Source organism: Rhipicephalus microplus, chromosome 10, assembly GCF_043290135.1.
Source record: "Rhipicephalus microplus isolate Deutch F79 chromosome 10, USDA_Rmic, whole genome shotgun sequence".
In the NCBI taxonomy this organism is placed as follows: Eukaryota; Metazoa; Arthropoda; class Arachnida; order Ixodida; family Ixodidae; genus Rhipicephalus; species Rhipicephalus microplus.
This window is the reverse complement of record NC_134709.1, coordinates 53,275,536-53,301,774: the sequence shown is the minus strand read 5'-3', so window position 1 is coordinate 53,301,774 and position 26,239 is coordinate 53,275,536. Positions and strand designations below refer to the sequence as shown.

General features: G+C 45.6%; 1 long non-coding RNA gene across 1 annotated transcript; it reads left to right on the top strand.

The window, feature by feature from the left end:
- Window positions 1-21,413: 21,413 nt before the first annotated feature.
- On the top strand, window positions 21,414-24,734 carry LOC142774387 (uncharacterized). The gene is made up of 3 exons (XR_012886371.1): window positions 21,414-21,533; window positions 24,128-24,220; window positions 24,438-24,734. It is a non-coding gene; the product is annotated as an uncharacterized LOC142774387 (long non-coding RNA).
- The last annotated feature ends 1,505 nt before the right edge of the window (window positions 24,735-26,239 follow it).

Genomic DNA, 26,239 nt, shown 5'->3' with positions numbered 1-26,239 from the left:
CAGTCGCTTTTTTTTTTCAACTCAAGAAACTGCAGGCACTGCTTGCGTCGACGTGTGAGCTGAGATAGGGTGTAGAGCGCGCATGCGCGAATGGGTTCTTAACGCCGCTCGGAGGTATGCCTAGTGGAGAGAGATGTGGCAGTGAGCGTATGCTATCAGACGCTGCCTGAGTCGGCGTACCGAGCGAGAGAAGAGGGGGGGAGGGGGGGTGCGTAGGCGAAGTGAGAGTGGTGGGGGCGTGCATGCGCTGTAATGCTGGCCACGCCACACTCCGGATTAAGCTCGACCATAAGACGCTTATTTCCCAAAAAAGAAAAGTCACTAGGGTGAAGCAAATGAGGCGGTAGCATGAGAGGTTGCTGACACCCCCTGTAAAATTATTTGCGCCGCATGGCGCACGTGTCTCGCACATCGGCCGCACTTAGGGGCACAGCTCCCAAGCGGTAGATGGCGTGGTGCTCGCGAGCGTTTATCACCACCACCACCATCATCATAATCATCATGGTTAGTGGGTGGATGTATGCATTGATAAGGCTTAACTCTTTAAACCAAGCGCCGGCTAACGGCACCTAGCCGTAATGCTTAGTGAACCAAAAACTAAATTCATCTTTTTCTTTTTCCTTTAAATAGTAAAGTTGAGAACTGGTACTTTGCAGTGAGGGGTTTAATTTTCACTAGTGCCTCGACTTCAGCCACCATTCAGATAACCTCCTTCTAGTTAATTCTACCCGCCTAAAGTCTCTTTTGCCATTCCTGTCCCTAAACCTCAGAGCTTTGAAAAACTCTGCGCCATCACCCTGAACTATAAGGGTGAAGCCATTTAGAGAACATTATGAAGTGTTCGGCAGTTTTCCCCTCCTCTCCACATGCACTGCATACCGTGTCTACTCCTTCGTATTTGGCCCGATATGTCTTGGTTCGCAATAATCACGTCCTGGCTTTTAACAAAAAGAACTACTCCGAGTATTGTCATAGATCCTTTCCTTGGCAATTACCTGCTTAAAAGTTCGATAGATCTCTAGTGCGGATTTCTTACTCATGCCAATTCTCCACATATCGGTCTTCGTTATTTCACCTACTTCTTTACCAATAGTTCTTTTTTGGTTTGGCCCCCTGCCGTTTTCAAAGTATTTACCCGTCAATTTTCTAGGTCGCTTCCGTTTTGTATTGACATTCTTCATGTACAAGTAGCTGAAAACCTTCTTAGCCCAGCGCTCCTCCCCAATTTCTCTCAATCGCTTCTCAAATTTTATCTTGCTGCTAGCTTCCCTGCCCTCAAATGATGTCCATCCCATATCACCTTGTACTCCCTGATTTGGTGTATTCCCGTGAGCTCCTAAAGCAAGCCTACATATTCCTCGTTGCTTAATTTTTAATCTTGCTTGAACTTCTGATCTCATCCACAAGACCGCATTGCCGAACGTCAGACCAGGAACCATGACCCCTTTCCATATTCCTCTCACAACATCATACCTATTCAAATCCGCAGTGCCCTGTTTTTCATCACTTCTGCATTTCTGTTAACTTTAGTCGTCACGTATTTTCCTGTTCCCTTAGGTACTCGGTCCCATTCCTTATCCATACTCCCATATATTTGTATTTATCCGTTATCTCTAGAGTGACCTCCTGTATCCTAAGGTCACAACCTTCATTGTCATTAAAATCATGACTTCTGATTTTTCCTTACTGAATCTGAAATCTAACCTATCTCCTTCATTACCGCAGATGTCCATCAATCTCTGCAAACCTTCCTTGTTGTCGGCCAATAGCACTATATCATCTGCGTACATCAATGCTGGTGGTGCCTGTTGAATGAGTTTTCTTTGTTTGATAAAGGAGAGCTTGAAGCCAAGCCCACTTCCCTCTAATTTGGCCTCTAATCCTTGTGGGTACATCACGAATAACAAGGGTGACAGAGGACACCCCTACCTAAGCCCCCGTTTTACCTCTGTCGGCTCGGATACCTGTTTTTCCCACTTTGTAACTACCTTGTTACTTTTATAGATATCCTCTAAAAAATTAGCGACTCCATCTTCCACACCTAGGGTGTCCAGTATTCCCAACAAAAGCGGTAGCGCCAGCAGTGACGCCTGGCGGAGAGCCTTGGTGGTGGCAAAGGACAGAGAAGCGGTTATCTTTGCGTGTGGCAGTCGGTGCGAGCGGTTCTCTAGTGGTGTGCCCGTGAGGACAGTGCCGCGGGTCGGAATACTCTCAGGAATACTCTCATGCGCTTTTTGTTCTACAGGTCAATCACCTCAGTGGCATTGCACTAATCGAAATGTATTTGTGCTCTCATAAAAGCGATCATTAACAACCATGGATGGCTATTCAAATGAGTCCAACAATATAACCCTCCGCCTGCGACACTTGTGGGACGTGTTGGACGTGTAGACACGTGTTGGACATTAGGGCGCTCCTTCACATGTTAGGCATCTCGGAAAATATGGAGCGGAGCTATGATGTTCGCCGTCATTCTCGTTGGTATTTTGTACGACTTCCTCACTTTTCATGCCCATAATTGCTAATGCCGACGCACAGACGACGCTTCGACAACTAGGTCCGGCGTTCGGCATAGGCCTCCTGTTGCCCTTGAAGCTCGCCCACTGCCGACGTACCGCTCCCAGCACGAAACCAATGTCGCCAATAATGGGGAGCGAGGAATCCACAAATACAGAATTCCAGAATTCCTCTGCAGGGCGGTCGAGATCCACGTAGGTTCTCAACCTGTGGGCATTTCTGAAAGGCGCATTTCTGCGGCGTGCTTTTCCTGCTCGGCCATGGCACAAAAACGTCGCTCGTCTTCTTGCAAACGATGAGAGCCCTTCATCGGCAACGCCTCTCCACCGTGCGCGAAGATCGGCGTTGCTCGGACGTTCGCGGCGGTTTGGCTTCAGGGGCCGGCGGCCCCTGATGCGGTTCAATTTATCCCGCAAGTCCTCGCATTTAGTCTCGTCTGTGCCACCTTCACCGGTCTGTTGTTCCCGCTGCAACGAGGTAGGGGGCTCTGACAACGCACACACCGAGGGCACCTGACCCACGGCATTGGACGAGGCCGCGCGGTAGCGGGGCGCAGTGGGTTTCGCTGATGCCGCCGAAGACTTCGCTTCACCAAGGAAGTCATCGTCGTCGCTACGAGCTGCCGGGCGCTTTTGCGCTAGTCGCCGGCGGCCCCTGATGCGGTTCAGCTTATTCCGCAGGCCCTCGCATTCATTCGCTTTTGTGCCACCTCTGTCGGTTTGCTGTTGCCGTGAGGAGGCCGTGGTGCTGGCAGTGTCCCTGAGTTGCGACGACGGAGAGGCCTCTGATGGCGCAGTCACCGAGAGCAACCCGCCCACTGCACTCGGCAAGGCCGAGCGGGGACGAAGTGCAGTGAATTTCGCTGACGTTGGTGAAGACTTCCCTTCGCCGAGAAACTCGTCGTCGTCGCTTCCGATTTCAAGGCATAGGGCGTCTCCCGGCTTGGAAGAACTGCAAGCAAATGAAAGAAGAAAAAGCTTCTGCGACCAAAGTAGATCATATGCTGTAAAACGTGGATGTATGAAACAGGTTTGATTCTCGGAGGGCTCGTTTCTGTTGAACAACACAACCTATATAAACAAATTGTATAAGACATTGAATGAGGCTGAAGTAATTACCTCACTGATGAGCAATTATCGGTGGACAAACAGTTCTTAAGAAAAGAATCTTTCGGAGAAAGCACTGTGACAGCATACGTGCCATAACGATGGCAATTGCAACATGCAAGGGGTTTTAAGCGTGTTATGCGACAATATTTAGGTCCTAGAGGTTTTTTTTTGTAAGACAATACAGATTCTCAATAAAAGTTCGATGACAGTCAGGCTACTGTCGTTTTTCAACACAAGCTTTAATTCAAGGTGGTTATAAATTGCCGCAACCAAAATGACATCGACGTGACCAATTATCAAAAACTTGTTAATTAACCAGACTTCTCTCGTGGGCCGTCGTTTACACTAGAAAACTTTATGGTGAATCACTTTATGATATACCCTTCTACCCATAATATCCGCAATTCTAAGTAAAGGCGATAAAGAAGCTGATCGCAATCACCGCCGAGGACATCTCTCTGTTATATAAGACCGGAACTATACGACACAAGGAAATGACGCAGTTTCTTTAATCAGTCGTCGCAGAAGCATCTAGACAGAAAAATTGTCTGGCGTCCTGAAATGCGCAAGTTGACAGCACATCTTTTATATAGGTACGATGTGTGGTGCTAATCAGCTTCGTGGTGCACCCGTGGCCATTTCTCTAGCTCAGCAGATACCAAGATTGATGGCGCCATATGGCTGTATGTATAACAAACAATAATGACCATGAGTGTACGATGAGCATGACTTGTAATTCATGCCACACGTGACATGGATGCCAATGTTTTTCACATTACCACCTGTCCTCCAAGTTCCTCAATACAGCAACACAACGAAACACCAGCTTTGGAGTATGATGCAGACAGCGAAGCAGCCACGAGCATACCTCGAGGGAAGCGTTTAGATCATGTAAACTGTGCACTAAAAGAAACTGGAGAGTTTGTTTTATTCTCGTAAAACGGGGGTGCACCTTCAAGAAACTTAGCTGGTCAGCAAAATAATGTGGGCAGCGCGCCTCGAGGTGCTATCATAATATTAGTACAGATGGCTTCTGGATACCTTCTTTTCCTGGCTTCGATAATGAGGGTGAAATGGCAGGTTGTTTGAGAGCACAGTTTGGTTGCTGTGTTCGGCAGGAAATGTCATACTGATTCGTAAGGGCGACGCACGGTTCAGAGGTTAAAGGGGCCATGAAAGCAGCCATGGGACCTAAATAAAAAGCAAGCCAAATCAGCCGCCAACGAATCAAAGAACGGTTCGCGCAGGGCGATGAGATTGTACATGGCTTACCTTGTGCGGTGGCTCATTCATTAGAGCACAGTAGAATCTTGAACCGCAGAACTAGCAGTGAAATCGACCTGATGCTTCGCCATTGTCTTCTTCTCCGCACGTTCTTGCCGAACAAGATGGTTCACTTCCAGATTATGATGATGATGGTAATATTCTTTATAATAATGGTGACCTACCAATCAGGGGGATCGGCCAACAGTCGGGTAGGTCATTTATTATGATGTTTAAGCGCTAGTAGAGAACACAGATGCAATGGTAACTCTTTGACGTGGCACAAGTTTCTTCTCTGTCTTAAGCACTCCCCTTTCGAGTGCCCTCGCTGCGACACGCTGTCACTGAGCCGGCACGAGACGGGAGCATGCGCAGTGGGGGTGTGGACGACGCCGAAGCGCGACGTCGTGTGACTAAGAAATGCTCTGCATTTTGAAATAATTTGGGCAGATCCCACGTACCTTGGGAATCGACGTTCTGCGAAGCATGCGGAGAAAAGGTGACCATTATTTTTATTTTTTGAAAGACGAGGGCATTTCTTGAGGTACTTCGACGCGAGAAATCGTGGTATTTCTTTTTTTTCTGTCTTTCACTCGATTCACCCATCAGAGCAGAAGTTTTTCTCAGAGACCACCCATTTTTATCTCCTGGTTGCGTTCGTATAGCGAATATTATCAATCAAAAAGTAAATATTAAGCATGCTTGGGTGCAACATCAGCATGTGAGTATTATGTAGTGATTACTTTATTTTACAGCGGAAGCTGTTATGAGTTCAGAACACGGGTCACGCGCGGTGCTGTAGTTGTCCGCCACCGCCGCCGCCGGTGTCCGTAACCAGTATCACAAGAGATAAGAACAGAACTTGGTATATATAAAAAAATTCCAGGACACAATGTCATTCAATTCCGAGTCCCCAGCGTATCAGCCCAGTATTCTACCACTGAGCCACGCCGGTTCTTGGAAAACGTTTTTAAACTGGCGTTAGGCAGGCTTTGTCGGGAAAGGAATCTCGTTGTCATGAGTAATAAAGCGTTTTAGAACATTAAAGGAACAACCAGGTGTCACACAATGCAAATTATGTAACAAGTGGGTCACTCAATTCTCCCATTAAAAAACTTGTTCTTGATCACCTTTTAACTGTGGCCGACGACGGCTACGATGATGATGATGATGGTGGTGGTGGTGGTGATGATGATGATGCTCCTTGGAATATTGGCACCCACCCACTCAGGAGGATCGGCCAAGAGTCAGCCGGATTATGCATACTGGATTTATGTTTATATTTAGTAAGACCTACAATAGTTGAGAGATGAACTTTTTATTTTAAGGTTAATCGTGAATGATTGTGATTCTAGTATCACTATTTTCTGTAACCTCCTAGTGACCGAAGATCTTTGGCTAGGAAGGCTTAATAAGGAATCGTTAGCCGTTTATACAAGTACGAAATCTATTCGAGTCACATAAAACCTTTTCGACAGCTTTGAAAATATTCCTGTCCGAGTGACCCAGCGCAGAGGCAAGCCACTTCAGGCACAATTTTTCATCGTCGTCAGCCACTCCATAAAAAAATTATACGAAATTTCTAGCAAGTGTTTAACCGATACCAAGCTTCTCCGAAAAATGACGAAGGATGGCATAGTGAATGCTTGCCTACTAGGAGTAGGAGGAGGAATAAACTTTATTATAAGAAACCAGCAGGTTTAGGAGGCCGGGCCTAAGCCTCCCATGAGGGGACGTCAAGGGCTTGCCTCGACGCTGCCTCACGGGCGTGCTGGGCCGCCCAGGTTTGGTCGCAAAGAGCGGGGCTCCGCAGAGCCTCATGGAGCTTCGACGAAAGGGTCGTGGCGTTAGTGTGTTTGTACTGTGCCGGGCAATCCCACAGCGTGTGCAGAAGCATAGCCGGGTGAGTGCCGCAGCACCGGCAGTGGGAGGTTGCGTACATTTCCGGGAATATGAGGCGAAAGCGGGCAGGTGAGGGATACGTGTTTGTTTGAAGTAGGCGCAAAGTGGTGGCCTGTTCTCGGGTGAGCTTGGGGTGAGGTGGGGGAAAGGCTCGGCGTCCGAGGTAAGAGTTCTTAACCAGATCACTGTAGGTGGCGAGGTTGTCCCTGGTGGCCTACTACACAAAAATTATTTACGGCATAGTGGATACCCAGCAAGTGTGCTTGTAGCAGTTACTTAAAGAGTGTTCAGAAAAAACTCTGAAATGCCGCTCTTCTGGCTTTTGCCGTGACAGTGTGCTGCACGTTCCTCACAGGCCTGGCGTTTCTTAAAATGCATAGATATTGAGCTGTAAAGGCAGCAGTGCTTATTACGATGCAGCGTTGACTGCGCGACGATATGTGAACGAAAAGCGACGTTTTCCTGCGCTTCACTAAATAAACATTTTATAGGGGCGAGGCTCCTTAAGGTCGAACCATGTCCCCTGTCCATTGGCGGGACGCTATAAATATCAATATGCCTATGTGTTCCCGTATAGACATTCATACACATGTGGAAAGATAGCAATATAGATATCCATACGGATACCATATGGATATCAACGTGACAATCAATATGGACATCTCGACACCATATGCGCATTGTGATTCATAAACAGATTTGTATATACTGTTCACAAAGTTCTCACGAATTTGCATGGTCAGGTGGACAATATACGGATGGTAATGATATCCTGGAGCTTCGCCCACTCGTCACCATTCACTTCCTGAATAGATGTCTGGTTTTTATTCTCTCTCTCTCTACTGAGGAGTAATTCTAGACGCCTAAAGCACCACAGGAAGAAATAATCACAGAGAAAGAGCGTCTCTTTCTCTCTCTACATACACCTTCGCCAGCGAAGCTCACAGATACGCCACCATTTTTTTTGTTTCTCTTCGGTTTTCTGTTTCAATTCTTTTTCTTTCCTTGTCTACTTCTCTGTTTTCTCTATTTATGCTTATTTCCTTTGGTTTCCTCCTCTCTTTTAACTATCTCTTCGTCTTTGTTGGTCTTTCTATTTCCCTTCCCATTTTCCCCCTTTATCTCTCTTTATTTCTCGCTTGGTTAATTCCTTCTTTTTTTTTCTTCTATTTGCGTAGGTAATTTTGCCTGTGTTACAAGCGCTAGTCTTTTTTTTTTTTTGCTGATGACGATAAGTGATCACCATAAAGGCATCTGAAAAACAAGAGGAAGAAGACTCCTCCTTGGCGCGAGCGCACGTTCAGGGTGCTACACACGGAACCCATTCAATTCTTGGCCAATGGGCCTTTTTCGGGTAGGTAGTCTGCGCATGCGCACCGGCCTGAAGAAGGCACGCGCACGGCAGGCGCCTTGATTTTTGGTGTCCAAAACGTGACGACACGTGTGTACCAAGCGACATCTGGTGCTGCAAATATTTTCCCCAAAAAAAGGCGCGAACGCAAGCCTCAGAGAGGGCCTACGGGCATGCGGAGGACAATTTCAGAGTTCAAGAGCCACCAGTTTTGATTTCGGTGATCTCCACTTGGGGTGCTGTTCGGACTAGGAAAGGCCCATTCCTTACAGTGGCTATGAGCCACGAGAGAAGGTGAGCAAGCACGAGAACACATGGAGCGTTACGACAAGCAACGACGACAGCATGCAACAGCCTGGTATCCCTCAAGGGCTTCGTACTTAATAAATGTAGAAAAAAAATGGAGAAGTTTCCTCAGTGAGTGGTGGTGGATACGCCAAGCTTTGCGCGACTCAGTGCAAAGTTGCCGCATTTACAACACTGGGAGGTAGGTAAACATACCGCGCGGCACATGATGACGCGCTTTAGCGCTGAACTTTGCATCCCGTGTCATCCCGGTCTGTACTTGAAAGTAGTTTCCGTCCAAGTGATCGCAGAAGGCTAATATATTCGGTGGGCTTATTGGGAAGGCCATAGGTATTCTAACCAAACTGTTTAGGGTACATAGGCCACCAGTGAAGTCACCATTGCTGCGGGCATGCCTCGGACAGCTCCAAGGCAGATGTTGTTCAATTCTTATGCCGGCAGAAATGCATCTCGGCTGCCCTCGGGCCTTCTCGATGACTTTCACACTCTTCACAGAACCTACGCAAGGCTTCATCTCGGGTAAAAAAGCACCTTAACGCATGTGATAAAGCGTTGTACTGACATGATGAGCAGGCGTCGCACAATGGGAATTGGGTAACGAATGGGTCGCTGAAAGCTTCTAACTAATTACAAAGCTCTGAGCCATAATGCTTCTTCTTCACTAGGCACAGTATCAACAAAATTCACATAATTCCTTACCGGTGTGTAGCGGATATACCACGCTTTTTAGATGAATGGGTGCTTTCCTAATTTACGAAATTGTGATTTATGATATAGTGGGTGCCACGCAAATGAAATTTTAGTGTTTTTCCCCAGAGTTTTCAATATGGCATCTAGAAAAGCCGCTCTTCAGCTTTCGCAGTGACTATGCGACACGTTCTGTGCAGGCCTCGCTTTATTTTTATTTTATTTTTTGCGCGCAAATACATAATTCGGTCATGCTTGTACAGCCGTGCATGAAGAAATAAAAGTAATGCTAGTACAGGTAGCACCGTGTATAGCCTTACATGTCGCTCATGCTATAACAACAATACGATAATACGACACCATCAGATATTAGGCGACGTCAAGAAGGAAAGAGAAAGAAGGAAGAAAAAGTTGGAAAACCAAGAAAACAAAAAAAATATGACAATGCATTATAACAGCGTTCTAAACCGTGCGGAAATAAAAGAAAAAACGTGAATTATATTAATTTCCTTTAGCACACCAAAAACTATCGAGGTAGGTGCGCATTAAAGAACCCATGTAATCGAAATTTCCGGAGGCCTCCCCTATGACGTGTGTCTTAATCATATCGTGTTCTGTAGGCGTCAAACTGCATATATTAGGCAGTTTTTGCATAGCTTGCGCAAAGATTTGCGTTCGAGTTGCGCATTCATTGTATACGCTCTCCTCTTGAGGGTTCCCGTGAGTGATGAATGCCAACTCTATAAGCCAGCAACGGCCGCCATCTTGGCTTGCGCTATTCAATAACTCCCTATTATTTGGACAATGAAAGCATCGAGGACGCAAACAACTTCAGTTTCAGCTCACTCCATGCAAGTTATAGCATAGCCACGTTATCCTAGCGTAGTATATTTGAAATTATTGCTTGAATTCAAAACACGAGCCCAGGCCTAACACCTTGCCGATACGTCTACATGCACCTTAATGAGGCTGCTCCCTATGAAAATTCTCGGTGGATCCACTGTTTCAATGGTGCTGTCAAGGAATTATAACTGACTCTGAATAAATATTCTTCATTTTTGATCAATCTTCACAAAGTCCTGCAGATTACAACTCAAGCCAATTCCAGTTTCAGAAGGAACCTATCCAGACTCTTTAACGACTAATCAATAGTAAGGTGCAATTAAATATATTTTTATTGGCAGGCAGTGATATTGCGTTTATTTTAGAAGAAAACTAACCCCACTGCTCTAAGCGCGTCACCAGTCACAGCGCATGCACCAAATGTTATACTTCTGTGAGAATGGATAGATTATTCGGTTGTCAGGATTAATGAAACACAGCACACAGAACACCGTGACAGCTTCTTCTGCAGTATGGCCGTATGCGGCGACACACTTGATCGTAAAGGAAACTTAGGCCATATTATAAGCAATAGTCCCCGTCTCCAGAAACGCCCCTTTACTTTAACTCATCTAAGGTACTCGGCTGCTGACCCGCAGGTCGCGTGATCGAATCCCGGCTGCGGCAGCTGCCTTTTAAATTAAGGCGGAAATGTTGGAGGCCCGTGTGCTTAGATATAGGTGCACGTTAAAGAACCCCAGGTGGTCGAAATTTCCGGAGCCCTCCACTACGGCGTCTTTCATAATCATATGGTGAATTTGGGACATTAAACCCCCCATATCAATCAAATCAATTACTTCAACTCATGTTGCCACCGCGATGAGTGCAGCACAGACACGTTCCCAACCTATACTGTAATCGCGCGTTGGTAAAGCACCGTGAACGCGTTTCAAGTGCGCTGCCTTGAGTTGACGGCAAGTCAAGTTCAAGGAGAACGTTTCTCAATCTGGGGTAAGTATCCCCCCCCACCTCTTAGAAAGAAAAAAAAAATCATTGCTAAACATAAGAGGAGAAGAAATTTCATACACAAATGTGTACGCCGAGACTCGAGAGTCCGGGATCACTGATGCTAAGAAGTTTTCCCAGAAGGATATGATTACTCCGCGTATGAATCGCGTGCACGTGATGTCGAATCTACACTTCGTGGAATGAGGCGGGAATTTTCCGCGCATGTCGTCATCAGAAGCTGAGCGAAAGCGTTCGAAGCGCTTACCGCTGCCGGTGTTTCTCCTGTGGTAACCAATCGACGTGACGTAAGTAAATTAGGCGGCTCCGCGAACCTTCCAGGCGCCATTGGGGTGCGTGCGTCTCTAGAGTTGGTGTAGTTACGTAAAAGGTGGCACGTGGTACGCGAGCGAGTCGTGTTTTGCTAATCAACGTGCGCACAAGGTCATCGTGCTCATTAACCTTTAGACATTAATTAGCTGCCACCCCAGTTGGCAAGTGTCCCGGAAAAGGCTGATAGTAAAATGAACGGCAAAGAACGCCTTCTCCATAGCTGTGAGTTTTTTTTAGCACTGGACAGGAAAGTTTCGGGACGAAAAAAGGTTAATAAAAAAAATACCGGCCCTTTCAATGACGGCGCTTAGGCGAATGCATAAGGGTCTGTGCGAATTCTTATTTTACATTATATTGATATTTAGGGCATATCATAATGTAACCAACCACAGGACGAAGCAGGATTTAACACAGGCTACTCGACAATAGACTATATACGCACCCTGTCAATCTCGTGATACAGAAATACGCGGAATGTTGTCAACCCCTACATACGGCCCTCATAGATAACGAAACATCACTTGAATCGATCCAAATCTCAGCACTAATGCAGGCATAACGAGGTCAGCTTGTAGACGAACCATATACGAAAGTACTAGAAGAAACCTGGAGCTGCTTCATGAGCGCCATAATCCTACACAAAGAAGGCGACAGCATTGCGATAAAGATTGAAAGATATCTTGCCACTGCAATTCACCACACGCTTACAGAAGCTTACAGGCAGTTTTCAGAGCCCTGGAAGGGGAACAGTTTAGGGTAAGAGCTAATAAACAATATGCCTAAGTTTCCTGCAGTTGACTGGTGATATTAGCTTAGGAAGTAACCCAGGAGACAACTTTGAAGCATATTTTCTGGAACAGCTAGAGTAACCGCAACGGTAGTTATAAAATCTAACTTTAAGAAAAATTAGGTAATTAATGTTCCACCAATTGGAAAAGTTGGCAAGGCACTGAAAGTAGTGAAAAAAGCTACTTAGGGCAGATCCAATACATGCTTAGGACAGCTCTGAGGCATACGCGGCACTCAAGTAACTAGAAAAATAAGAACCGGGTGGAGTACACTTGGCAGGCATTTATGAGATAATGCTTCGACATCCCATTTCCTTGTTCATGTGCATGTGTTCATAATGAAATACTTAACAGCACATATAATGTACACGAAAAATGAAAATAGAAAACGCAAACAAAAAGAAAAAAAAAGAAGTCGGGATGAAGCGGGCTGATGTTACGGTGAGGAGGACAAAAATGAGAGAAAAAAAAGGAATAGGTGAATTGGTAACTCGGAGCATAACTATGTACACTATAACATATAAATAAATAAGAAAGAGGAGCGAAGTGGCCTGTAGTAGGAAGTAAAGGAGAAAGGGCAGTGTATAAAGACATAAGCAAAGACTAAATAAAAAAAACAGAGCAGCAGATGATCGTATAGTCATGTCATTTCCAGCTCCTCCGTTTACACGGATGGAATGGGCTTTAAGTTTTCGCTTACATTTTAGCTACAATCGCTAATTCATGAAACTTTAAATGTTGTCTCTCTATCTTCTTCAGAAGGCTAAGGTTGTGGGTTCAGATTCCACTAATAGAAGGGGCGTTTTCCGACTTTTTTATTTTCTGTCAATTTACGTCGTATATATCAGACTCCCGTTAAAAGCAGCAAATATACTCCCGTGTGCTTTCCTTGTGTTTAATGCTAGGCTGGATTCGTTTGTTTCCGTGTAAGGAGGCCATGCAGTTTGTTTTATCGATAAAGATACATACGTACAATGTAGCCGGCACCGTCGAAATCACTGATATCACTGCGAATTGGTGTAGGTGTCTCACGAATGCGGCGCCGTCACTTGTGTTTTCTATCTGAGTATTCACTCGTTTACTGGGGCGTCTTCTGGTCGCAAAAGTGGTGACATACAATTTATCAAGGCGAGCAAAACAGTTTTGTTCTCGTGTTAAGTCTCCCTTGAAAAAAAAAAAAGATGCGAAGGTCAAGCTTGGGAGCGTAATGAGCGTTCTTGAAGCACCTTCAAGGACAAACGAGCGTCATGAGCCACGAGGACCGTCAGTTTGCCGCCTGCTAAAGAGTCATTCAACCAAGTATAACAAGAGCGATTCTGCCACTTTAACACCCACTTGAAGTAATCTTTTTCTTTCTTTACGTCTGACTTAACTTCAGCGCGCCGCCATATTTCCATAGAACTGTAGGTCACGTCATCAGCTACCACCTAGCCTTTGTACACTAGAACCGAAGCAAAATGAACACCAATGCGCCTTCGCAGTCGAGATGATTGTTCGCAGTGTAACGCTGCATAGTCTAAAGTAGACATGCAGCGAGATGATTACTTTTTTTAATTCAAAAGTATCCCCTTTGGCATAAAAACATTCATAAAAACACCAGAGATTCATCACACATAAACAGAGAAGTTAGACTCGTGCATAAGTTTAACGAAGACCGGCTATCATCCTTGTATTATTGCTGATGTATAGGCTGTCATGTATGCGCAGTGGAAATAAGTTGATAGCCTCAGCTCACTTATTCTGCATTGTTGTTAGAGTGTGTTCAAGTCATTTTAATGATTAAAGTTCATTTGGTAAACGTATGCAAGCTGCCGGTGGATCCTTCATTGGACTTGTGCGTGCGTGCGTGTGGTTGTGTTGTGTGTGCACTGTGTGTGCACTAAGAGAGTTAAAGGTTTTTACGCTGACGACACTACATCGCATACGAGTGATTTGAAAGCGAGTTGTCTTGCACTGTGTTGTGTAGCTTATTAATAATAGCAAGTACAATCAGAAACGTGCGCTGAACATTTTTTAGGGGCGAAGCTCCCTAAGGCGTGGGTCTGTCCATCCTCCGTCGTTGTCGTACGTAGCCACCAGGATGCGAGATGATGGGAGATGGTGGTACTTGGAGTGTTCACTAGATGGACGCACGGACAGACAGACAGATGGACGGACGCGCGGACGGATGGACGCATGGATGGTCGCGCAGACAGATGGAAACAAGAACGAGCGGATGGACGGAGGCACGGACGGGCTGATGGACACTTTGCTCCACTCATGACCATTTGCTTCGTGGATATATGCTATGATTCTTTTTTTCAGTTCTACGAACCAAGCTGAAAATGATACATTTGTAAAGACGGAAATAACAAAAATTCGTTATTTTCTGTGACGTGGTGCACCTACTGGTCATTGCCTGTAGCTTCGCAGCAACAACAACCCGTCATAAGACTAGAAAAAATCTTACTATCATCCTTGTTAACTTAGTGAGACGATGCTCGCCGTGTATGATGGTCGCAGACTTGTCACCGGCCCTCTGTCCTTCATGGACGTAGATTATCACCAACGGACATCAGTGAATTCAAGGTTTTTTTTTATTTCATCATCATCACTCTTTGTTTTGAATGCTTGTTAGCTCCTAAAAATACACAACACTAGTTAGACTCATGGCCACTGTATAGGGCCTAATAAAATGTGCATTTAAATGAACGGGTTGATTAAACAAAGCAGATGTAAAAAGTACACTTCTATAGTAATAAGAACAAAAATATAACAAGACATAAAAACTAATCATATTTGTGATGAGACAATGGAAGTACCATGCAACATAGAACGTATACGCATGGAACATATTATTTGTATACTGCACATCAAATATAAATACATCTATGTACGTAAAAAATGTCAAGTACCGTATAAAATCAATATGCCGAGAAGATATATGTTTTATTTATAAGAAGTTTATTGGTTAAATGATCATGTGAAGCACTGGACACTGCAGAAAGGCATGAGTGGAGGTCCATCGGAGACGATACAATTTTGCAGCCAGGTTATGGAGGTGACCTCCATCATGCGAACTTCCTCCAGAACACTTCCTCCAGAACACTTCCTCCTGAACTTCCTCCAGAACTTCCACAGAACACGGGACGACCGGTTTACCAAAGATGCCCAGTTTTCGTGAACTAGTTAGCAGTATTGCATGCACCAGCCGGGCTCCCTGGTGAGGGCCCTGACCTTGCACTGTCCAGTGACGATACAGACGCGGCTCACTCGGCCCGGTAGGGTTGATGAGCGTGGGCTTCAAGTTGGTAGAACCCTACGACGAGGCAGGAGCCTACGAGAACGCTCAAGAGGGCGGCGTACAGTAGCGCGGAGAACAGCGACGGCTGCTGCGGTGGTTCCAGATCCGGCGTGCGGTCAGGACCACGGCCCGCACCCGAGCGGCTCTGTCTGGCGTTGCACCGAAGGGAATGCATTGCAAAGGCGAGCTCACTTGCCGAAGCTTCGATCACTCCTGGCTCCCGTTTCACTTGCTGAGTCGCTCGCTATAGCTTGTTCCACCGGGCTACAACAAGGCGGACCAGGCGTGGATCGCGTGCCAATTAGAATTCCGTTGGTTGTCTTCGTGCGTTGGCTCGACCCACTATAATGTCTTGGAAGTGATGATGATGATGTTTGCCAATGTGTAGGGCTCATTATGGGGAGGTGCTAGAAGGTAAAAAAAAGAAAAACAGCAAAAATACTATTTAAAAATGAATAGGGTTTATTGCTCTCTTTATGATGATTAATTCCTCTTAATGAGAGGAGCATAAAATCGGAATTTGCAGAATTACGCGACAAACCACAGGTGTCGTGTATCGTGTATACGAACGCGTCACAAGCCTGCCTAGCGGTATTTCCGGAACGGGATTGTATGCTTCCCATCAGACGAATACATTAACCACCCAGAAACAAAACAAGAAATCCGCAGAATAAACTCAAGAGATAGATTGACTCAATCGTGAAATGAGATGTATTCATATTGTGCTACTTAACTGATACTGAACGAACAGAGCACTCATGGGAGAAACGACATGTTTAAATAAGTGCCTTTGTGGGCCATTCTAATTGATTGATATGTGGGGTTTAATGTCTCTGAAAACCATATATGAATGCCAGAGACGCCGTAGAGGAGGGCTCCGGAAATTTAAACCATGCACCTGGGGTTCTTTAATGTTTATGGGTCATTCTCATTTTCAGTGCTAAACTTGTTAGCATAAAAGGAAAACAGACTCGTGTGAGCCTAAATAGACAAGAAACAAGGAGTGTTGAGTACTATTTCAGTAATATTTTATTCGTTTAGAACTCAGCAGGCAGTGTGACATAAATAATCAGCGAACCTTTCATAGACCGAAAAAGAAAGTTGCAAGCACGCGGTGTGGCCGGTACTCGGCTGCTGACCCGCACGTCGCGGGATGGAATCCCGGCTACGGCGGCTGCATTTTGCGTGGAGGCGAAAATGTGGTAGATCCGTGTGCTCCGATTTGGGTGGATGTTAAAGAACCCCAGGTGGTCAAAATTTCCGGAGTCCTCCACTACGGCATCTCATTATTCATATGTTGGTTTTCGGACGTTAAACCCCACATCTCATTATTCATAAGGTGGTTTTGGGACGTTAAACCCCACATATCAATCAAAGTTGCAAGCACAAGTACATGACTGCACTCTATGGCAAACTTGTCGATTGAGATGTGAGATGACGAGCGCTATCTGAAGGTCACGGTTTTCGTTTTAAGGACATGCTGCGCACGGACACTGTGCACAAGTTTAGTTTTACGTCACGTATAGTCACGAAGAGTTCGGACTTGCAGAACGTAGAAAGTTTGTTTCATTCATTACTCATTGACAAGTGTGGTGCTCCGGAATGTCGTTGATGAAATTGCGATAAATATGTCGTCTTCTTCAACACCCGCGTTTAGAACGACTGTGACTGGGACATTCGTGCACGGCCTGCGAGTGTCAGTCAAAAGCGATTTATATGTACTTATTGGAAACTTTTCAACTTGCTGGTTTCCTTGCTATCCTATTTTGTAGAACGGACTGCAATACCTGCCTTGTCTGTATAGCGCGCGCAGACCCCCATTTCCGGTTCGCCTCGCCGCGGTGGTCTAGTGGCTAAGGTACTCGGCTGCTGACCCACAGGTCGCGAGATCGAATCCCGGCTTCGGCGGCTGCATTTCCGATGGAGGCGGAAATGTTGTAGGCTCAGATTTGGGCGCACGTTTTAGAACCCCAAGTGGTCGAAATTTCCGGAGCCCTCCACTATGGCGTCTCTGGTTGTTTTGGAACGTTCAACCCCACATATCAATCAATCAAATCAATCAACATTTCCGGTTCGATCGATGCGAGGTAAGGCGGTAGTGAAGGGCATCTAGCAAGAACACGACGATTATCGAAGCGCAGAGGGACAGGTACATTTTCACGTGGGATTTAGCAGGCGGCTCCTGCGCAGTCACTTCTTGAGCGACCATGCAACAGAACGTTTCTGTATCATATCGTTACAAAATGTCCCAATCCGTCTCGAACATCCTCCGAACTAGGGAGACGAACGGCCTTCTCAGACTGTAGTACTTCCTGACCGGAAATCTGGCGAAGACGCTCGAAATCGAAGATTTACCCTGGACCACTGCGCCAGTGAGGCGCGACTGTTTGCCGGGTTCTTGGTCGAACATGATTAATAGGTTCGTTCGTTAGAAGTTCGCCATGATCCCACCATTGTCGCAATCCCATCGCTTCGCGGCCAATGACAGGACGCGCCGAGAAAGTCGCTGTGTTCTTTGCAAGACGTCGCCGTCAGGTACTGAAAGTGGCAGCCACGTTCCACGCAAGAAATAGGTCACCGTTACGCAGTTTCGGCAGCGACGCGTCGACAGTGTCATCAGCGTCCCACAATGGTTGCGCACTGAGCGTCGCCGTGAGAAGGCACTGGGTACAGGCGGCCAGGGAGAAGCCGGCCAACAGCCAGCAGGCGATGACTGTTCGGCTGTAAGTGCAACTCTCGTTGGTTTTACGAATAAGAGAAGAGATCAAGAGTATGGGCGCGTCACGAGCGAGTATATATCAACTGGCTGATGCCATCTAAGGGTCGGTGACCACGACGCACGTTGAGAAGGACAAGAAAGCCTGCGTTGACTATTACAGAGTGTGGCAGCAGCGATGCCCATGGACCGGTCAGTATTAGACCGTCGCGATTCCACTTATTCTGAACGAAGAACATCGCCTGCCTGAATTAATAAATAGCGAAGTCGAGAACGTCGTACCTCTTTAGTGGCACTGGGTAAGTCATGATGTTGATCTCTCGTGTCGCCACGTGTTTGTTGATATGACCCCGAGGGACTTGCGCAACGTGAAAGGATGCGTTGAATCTGCCGAGTGTCATTGTTTTTTCTTTGCGTGAAAAAAACATGGTTCGTTTGATTTGGAAGATTTCGTAAAAAATCCAAGAGTGAGCACGTGGCTAGATAGTTGAGACCACAAAGACGTTGGAACCTCGCCTTGAGTCGATTCTTGAGTTTCAGAATAATTTAGCTCAACGACACTTAGCGGATGGTTTTTGGAAGCATAGAAACACGTCCACATTTTCCAGCACTATATTCCGGTGGCTAAGTAATCTGCGACCTCTTCTTGCATTGTATTTACCCAGGCCATGCAAGCGCGAATTTCATAGTGAGAATTTAACGCCTTGGCCAGCGAGGTATTCCATATTACGTCCGGGATGGTCTCGATGGCGTGTCGGTTGTGTAAAACCATGGCACGAATTTCACGAATATAACCATTCCACGCCAAACACCAGGACAGTACTCTGACTGGTCTGCTTACGTTGTTCAGAAAGAAGTCCGCGAAATTTGTTCTGTCACATAGGAAGTGAACGGCAACGTCTTCACGGTCTTTACGATCTTTTCACGACGCGAATAAAAGCAACGTGACATGCGTAAAATTCGCGTAACTTAAAAGAATCAATAACAACCGCATCGTGACAGGTTTACCAAGTACACACCTTTTGTTCACTTAAGATGTATCAGCGAATTCAACAACTTGAATCACATCTGAAGTACACCGGCACACTTCCCCATAGGTGAGGCTTCCGGAACACTCGGCCATCGCGAAAAGTCAGCACGTGCCAACATCAACTACTACCAAAGACGTATCTTCTATAAACCACAGTGTAACTCTGCACCGATCGAAGAACTGAGGAGTGGTACGTGTCTTATACTGACACGCTATTTACATCGGCTTTTTTTAAAGGCGTAGACGTTTACCAATGTTTCCACGGTGACGTGCTGCGGATGTCGTGCCACAGGCACTCGTTCTCTTGTCCTTCGCTGAACATTGCTTTGGTAATCATCTCCACCTACCCCTTTCCGCCACCCCCAAGTCCTTCAGAAAAATATAAGCTGCTATGACTGACCTATATATTGCTTACAACGAAGGATGGAAAATGTGACGCGTCAGTTGTTTGTTACGCCTTGCAGCGATCGTGTCGGCAAGGTGGCTTCCTATGGTTGCCACAAATTCGCAATTTTATCCTCATCTATACGATCTTTGTGGTAGAAAACATTTCCTTGTTTCGCTTTAACATTCACACGTTAATCTGTCCACCTATTTTCTGTATGTATTATCGAAACACACAGGCCCCGCCGCGGTGGTCTAATGGCTAAGGTACTCGGCTGCTGACCCGCAGGTCGCGGGATCGAATCCCGGCAGCGGCGGCTGCATTTCCAATTGAGGCGGAAATGTTGTAGGCCCGTGTGCTCAGATTCGGGTGCACGTTAAAGAACCCCAGTTGGTCGAAATTTCCAGAGCCCTCCACTACGGCGTCTCTCACAATCATATGGTGGTTTGGGGATGTTGAACCCCACATATCAATCAATCAATATCTGGAACACACCTTATATCAATGGATGTCGCACGTATACTCTTTATCTAAGCTATCCGTTGCGATATTTAACTCTTCTTTTTTGTAGTGTAAGCTACAGTGGACGAGGTTGAGCAGTTTCGAATGGCTTGTGGAAAGCCGTGCTGCCCACGTCCGAGGAGCAGTGGCTCCTGGAGTGACGTTACGTGTCACTATACAGTGAGTCGGCACTTGACTCCCGTGAGTTCGCTCGCTGTCCATCCGTCCGTCCGTGGCTCACGTTACGTATACCCTGGCATAGCTGCGCCGCTAATATTTTGCAATGAGTGCCCTGTCAGTCCGGACAGAGTAATAAAACAAAAAGGTAACACCAGAAGAGCATCAGGCATCTTTCTGCATGCGGTACATTGTTGTTTCGTTTTGAGTGTCATGTACTCGACTTACGTTAAAATGATTTTTTGGAACAACGCCTAATTCTGTTAATAAAGCAAAATGATAAAAGATATCATTCACAGTAGCACCATTTTATGCCCCACATATTTGTGTACACGGGTACACAATTATGCGGCTATTCCTACTTGCCGACTAGAAAAGCGTCTAGTCGCGCCCATGGAGGAAAAGGGCACGCAACTACTGGTACGCGTCGGCACTCATGCCTGCTCACGTCGCGCCTAGTTAACGCCTTCTCTAGAAAGATGCCTGAGGAATGGTTCGCGCTCTCAGCTGAGTTGGCCTGCCTTCAGTTTTAAACAAGCTCCGTGCAGTGGCGCTCGCGACCGACAATATTATCACGGCAACGAGCGGTACCAGCTAACGTTTTTTCATCTGCGGCCCATAGGGGCGCGTCAGTCGAGAGTTTTTCGAGACCTGCAACTGTGCACCACTGAAGACCTGCAACTGTGCACCACTGGAACTGTGCACCATGTGAAGTGTTGCGTTGTTGCACCGTCCACCACAGGTGATCCTAGCAACCGAGAACATTTTTAAAATAAAGGAGGGAAAGAGTGTGGCAGCTGTTTCTTTTCTCATGCGGCAGGCATCTTTCAAGAGGATGCGTTGGCCTAGCTGACGCGCAGTGTTGCTAGAGCTTTTGATGTGAAACTGCCAAAGCATTTCCCGAAAAGATTAACTCTCCAAACATTTGTTACTCTTCTTCAATCCATGGAGGGGCTTTTGTAAATTGAAATAGTATATTTTATATTTAAACTGACACTTTTACTAATAGTTTAAAGTGTTCATTAGAAATCAAGTCAATAGTGTCGACTGTATTCGCGTGTCATCGACATCAACATCAACACTCCGAGTCCGCGCCAATTTCTGTTCTTTCTCCATGTGTGCTCCTGTTCACGGGTGGACGTGTGTCTGACTGTTTCACAAAGCTTTCCTCGTGCGTTTCTCGCAACCATGCCTGCGGTGTCGGCGGTTTCCCGCAGGAATAGAACAGTTTTGACCTCGACAGACGTGCTCCTCATAAAAAAAAGAGGAAGCAACTACGCGAGCAGCGGCAGCCTCGCCGTTGGTGGATTCGCCCTGTTTTCTTGACGCGTAAGCAAGAAGGCCTCTACCACACTGCGGTAAGTTCTTCAGCTCTTTCTTGACCTCGTCCAGTCTCATTTTAACGTGACGTCGTGCTGTTAGATCACTCGTGACCGAAATAAACAGCAATGACACCTATGACATAAAATGAAAGCAAAATGAATGAAGTCAATAATACTATATACAAATAAACGTGCAAGGAAAAAAATAAAGAAAGCAAATGACGAGCACGTCTTTGACAATGAAGCACTTATAATACGTATGTTGTATTCAAACTTCATGGCCTCTTGAAGCGTTGGGTTTTAGTAGCAAGTGAGTGCACAGCCATTTGGGAAATGTTGCATGTATGCCCAAGCAAACTTCTTTGCATTTATTCGTAGGGCATACTCAGCTATAAAATGAAAGCTGCAGAGAAAATTCGACCGAAGGAATGGTGTATTTTATCTGAAATATCATATGTGCTTGAATGTTCGATCAGGGATTTGTCGTTAAGAAAGGTACATTGCTGGTTCCCGTTCATGTTTTTTTCTCTGTAAAAATCTGTTCAAATCACTGCAACCTGCATTTTTTTTCAACAGATGAAATGGATGCGCAAAGGCGATCATGTAAAAAGAATCATTATGAAATGTGTAAATGAGTTTGATCAATCTAAATGCAATTAGGGTTTCAGGTAAACCAAGGCTTTGCTATGTGAGGTGTTGAATCATTAGAGCCTTCCAACGAGGCCAATTCAAGCCAGGCAATTGGCAAATTACCGTACAACTTGATGTTGTCTTGAAAGCCGGTGAACTAGGCCCAACATTTTGCGCAATACAAAATGGTCATGGCAAATCATGTTCATTTCTCGTACAAACAAGCGTCTCTCATCTCGGTACGTGGGGCACTCGAGCAGTATGTGCCCCGCTGTCTCTACGCTGCCCCTAATTATTTATTTATTTATTTACTTATTTATTTATTTATTTATTTATTTATTTATTTATTTATTTATTTATTTATTTATTTATTTATTTATTTATACATACTGCAGACTATCATGTGCTAAGCGAGAAGTCACGATAACATCATATGCCGTGCGTAGACAAAGAATCGGTCATTGACAAAGCGTGAAAAAAAATTAACAAAAGAAGCAAATTATTTCAACGTTCCCTCACTGCAGAAAAGCAGCTATATTTGTGCAAATAAGTTCTAGATTTAAGAGGCTAAAGATCAAGATTATGCGAGCTACAAGCACATGAACGTTTAGCAAACTGAAAGTACTGAATCAGGTGGGCAAGCTTTCGTTGTGGTGATGTGTTGCCAGAGTGGTCAGACCGAAATTAGAGAGTTTGGAAGAGAGTGAGAAGTGCATATCGTAACGACGGCATAGAGGAAACGAACAGCATATCACAACAGAAACCGGTGGTACGCCCTATGCGGTACATGTAACTAAGCCACGTTAAGTCGGGGCCACGAAAACCTTGTTACCCGCTGAGAACCGCAGGCGATTATGCGCCACTAGGTGCAATCAGTGTTTAGTTGTGGGCAAGCTCCACTATCGAATGCAGCAAGTACGAGCGTTAAGCGAAGAGGCTGCTCGGCGGATTGGAGCATGTTAAAGTGAGAAACAGAAAATGATGACTGAAGGAAAGAAAAAGAGGAAGAGGCAAATAAAGAGAGAGAGAAGACAACTGAAACAAAGAGAAATATAGAGAGGCAGAAAAACATTGTAAAAGAGACAAAGATGCGCTGTGTCTGGGTGTCTTTCTTTTGTACTTCTAATTTTCGTGCAACTCACTAAAGATGAATTAACAGCTCGCCCAGTAGTGTCTGCTTCACAGGGATGAAGGAAGGAACAGATAAAAAAAGAGATAGAAGTAGCAAGAAAGAGGGCAATAAAGAAAAAAAGATAGAAATAGTGAGCTAACCGAAAGAAAATAACAAAGTAGAAAGAAATAAAAGGTAACTGGTACAAAAGACAGATACAAAAACGGGATATGAAAATAAAGAAACAAGCAAGGGAGAAAAAAAAGCAGGTCGCCAATCTCCGTTCTTCGTTCAGGATCGGCACCATTGGCACGGAGATGACATGTTTGCATTTGTGTGAAAATTTATGCTGCTGATACACTTACTGCGTTGTGCGTTTGAAACGTGGCTCACGTGTCTGCTTTTGGCGCCTAAAACTTTATTTTGTGTGCCTGTTTCTGACTCCTAAAGCGCTCTTTAATGTCTAAGATCCGTCCTCTAGTCATTGCAGATATAGGCGAAAAGTTTTAAAGCATAGAACCTGTAACTATATCCGCACGGAGATATGTCGTTGCTTTTTGTTATCATTGCATTTGGCGGTTTCTGCCATTCAAATTAAGAGAGAAGCGCGTCGCATATGAAAGACTAAAGGCCTCACCACACGCGCGCGATGCGGCGCGTCAGGGCGTAGTTTTCTGACGTGGCATCGCGCCCTCTTTCCACGCAAAGGGAGGGCGTGAGGCAACGCGAAGCTGTGCTCCCCTTTCCCTCCATAAGAAAAGGATGTGGCGCTGCGTAAGAAGGCGAGTGCAGAAGCGCTGCGACGCGTACCTGTGGTCAGGCCTCGAGTTCATTTGAGGTCATTTACATGAGTTTGTGCAGTAATCATTTTCCTTCTCTCCACGGGAAGCCAACGTCGGAGTACCGAATGTGGCACGTGGACGCGGTGATCTCTGTGTTCGTCCAGAACTTCGAGCACAACATCACTTTTGTCACTGTTAAGGTGAGTCCTGTTTGATCAGGGTTGCACATTCTCAGTCAGCGTGAGTGCCCATCAGCGTGCGCATGTGTGCTCATGAGAACACATGCTGCTGCTGATAATAGAGATGGCCTATATGCAAGACACGCACCCACTTTGGCTGCAAACCATACTCGAATTCATTCTCAATCTCTGCCATTCACTCTGCATTGACCTCTAATACTATGTTCTTTATACAAAGGGCTCTGGCCATATGGTCCCCTTGGACAAGGCAGCGGAGTCTCTTCACATGATCACCAATTTCCTGTCTGGCACACCGTTTCTATGAGGAACAACGCCAAAACTAGGACCACTGAAGGAAGAAGAATCAATGGTTTAACGGAAGCTGGCGCCTTGAATAAAAACGTTGACGAGCCTTTCCCTTATAAGGGAAACGGGGGCTAATGCGGCTTGGTGCACGAGTCTGCCTCTGTCTGTCTGTCTGTCTGTCTGTCTGTCTGTCTGTCTGTCTGTCTGTCTGTCTGTCTGTCTGTCTGTCTGTCTGTCTGTCTGTCTGTCTGTCTGTCTGTCTGTCTTTTCTCTCTTTCTTTCTTTCGTTCTTTCTCACTGCTTAGTGCATAACCATTATGTTCTCGCGCGAAAGCATTCAGCTTCACGCAAGCGTTCAGTTAACGCTCATTTTTAGTAAGTAATCGGCATGGCGTCTGTCCTACTCCATCCTCCAGCATTCATTGGCCTTTAGAACGGCCACAGCGCAAAGGACTATCACTAGATAATGAAAACGCCCGACCAATAAATTCGATTTTTTTTGAAGTTTCAATTTTACCGAAGTGTGCCATTCCCGGTGTCAACCTGACGCTTCGTCGAGCAGGTCACTTTTAGCTCGCCAACTCTAACTGTTTCAATCAAGCTCCCATAGCTATTGTACTGCTTCCCATTATGTTCTCGGCTCGTCGGTAGAACGCAGCTGTATGCTTCGGTTCAGTTAATATGGTGTGAGTATGGTTTTGTGGCCCATAGGTTCAAGGCACTCGCTGTCGTTTCCACCCTGGGGTTCAACGCTAGCACCGGGAAGAAAAACTGTCCACTTTTCGTAATCATTGCTTTGATGTGCGCCAGCTGCCGATAAGGATCGTTTTTTGAAACACCCCCAATTTATCAAGACAGTCGATACAGGCTGCTTTTGAAAACCAGCGCGAGCCTTTTGTACTCACTATACAGCAGGAAAGTGTTGCACAGGTATTTCATTTGACCTCTACTCTCGCACAAAGATATAAAAATGCCCAAACGGGTTTTAAGGCCGCCACACTGCTGCTTCCTCAGAAACAATTCATCCTTGTCTTTATTGTAAGGCCCGATTGTAAGATTGACCTCAGCACAAATATTTGTTGCTGAATTCATATTGATATTCGAAATTGGGGTGAGCATGTCGTTACAAGAAATTTGCCCGAGAATCTACAAATTTGAAATAGCTGCTCGCGCTCTTCACAATTACTTTCAGTGTGTTTCAGTACTTACCGTAGATGGCTATATATACAGCTAAAAGGACAGCGGCCGTCTTAAGTTCCTTTCGAATTCTGACGTAGCCGACAAAATAGACAGCTTCTAGAAGACGGCATCGTAAACAAAAACGATGCAGGCCACTTTGCTATCGAAACAAAATAGCTACTCGGCGAATTGCTCGGATAGCTCAGATCTCGCCGGAACAGTCGTCTGCACACAAGCAGACACTTCTCCAGACGCTAAATATGACTAACTTTCAATTTTTTTCCTACATATAAACACAAAATATGCCAAAAGTATATCAGTTTCTTTTGCTTATCTCATCTTTCTCTTCTCGACGTGAGGTGGCGTCTTGTCGCGTATACCCCATCTAGACACGTTTCATTTCTCGGAACACATGGGCTCGATGATGTCTTCTAAGCTGTCAGGATAGACTGTCTACGATGTTGTCTAATATTGCAACACAGCCTTTCTCTCTGATGGCAGGCATATTGCAATGGCGGGGCTATAGACAAACTAAGGAAGTTCAAATAAACCTCT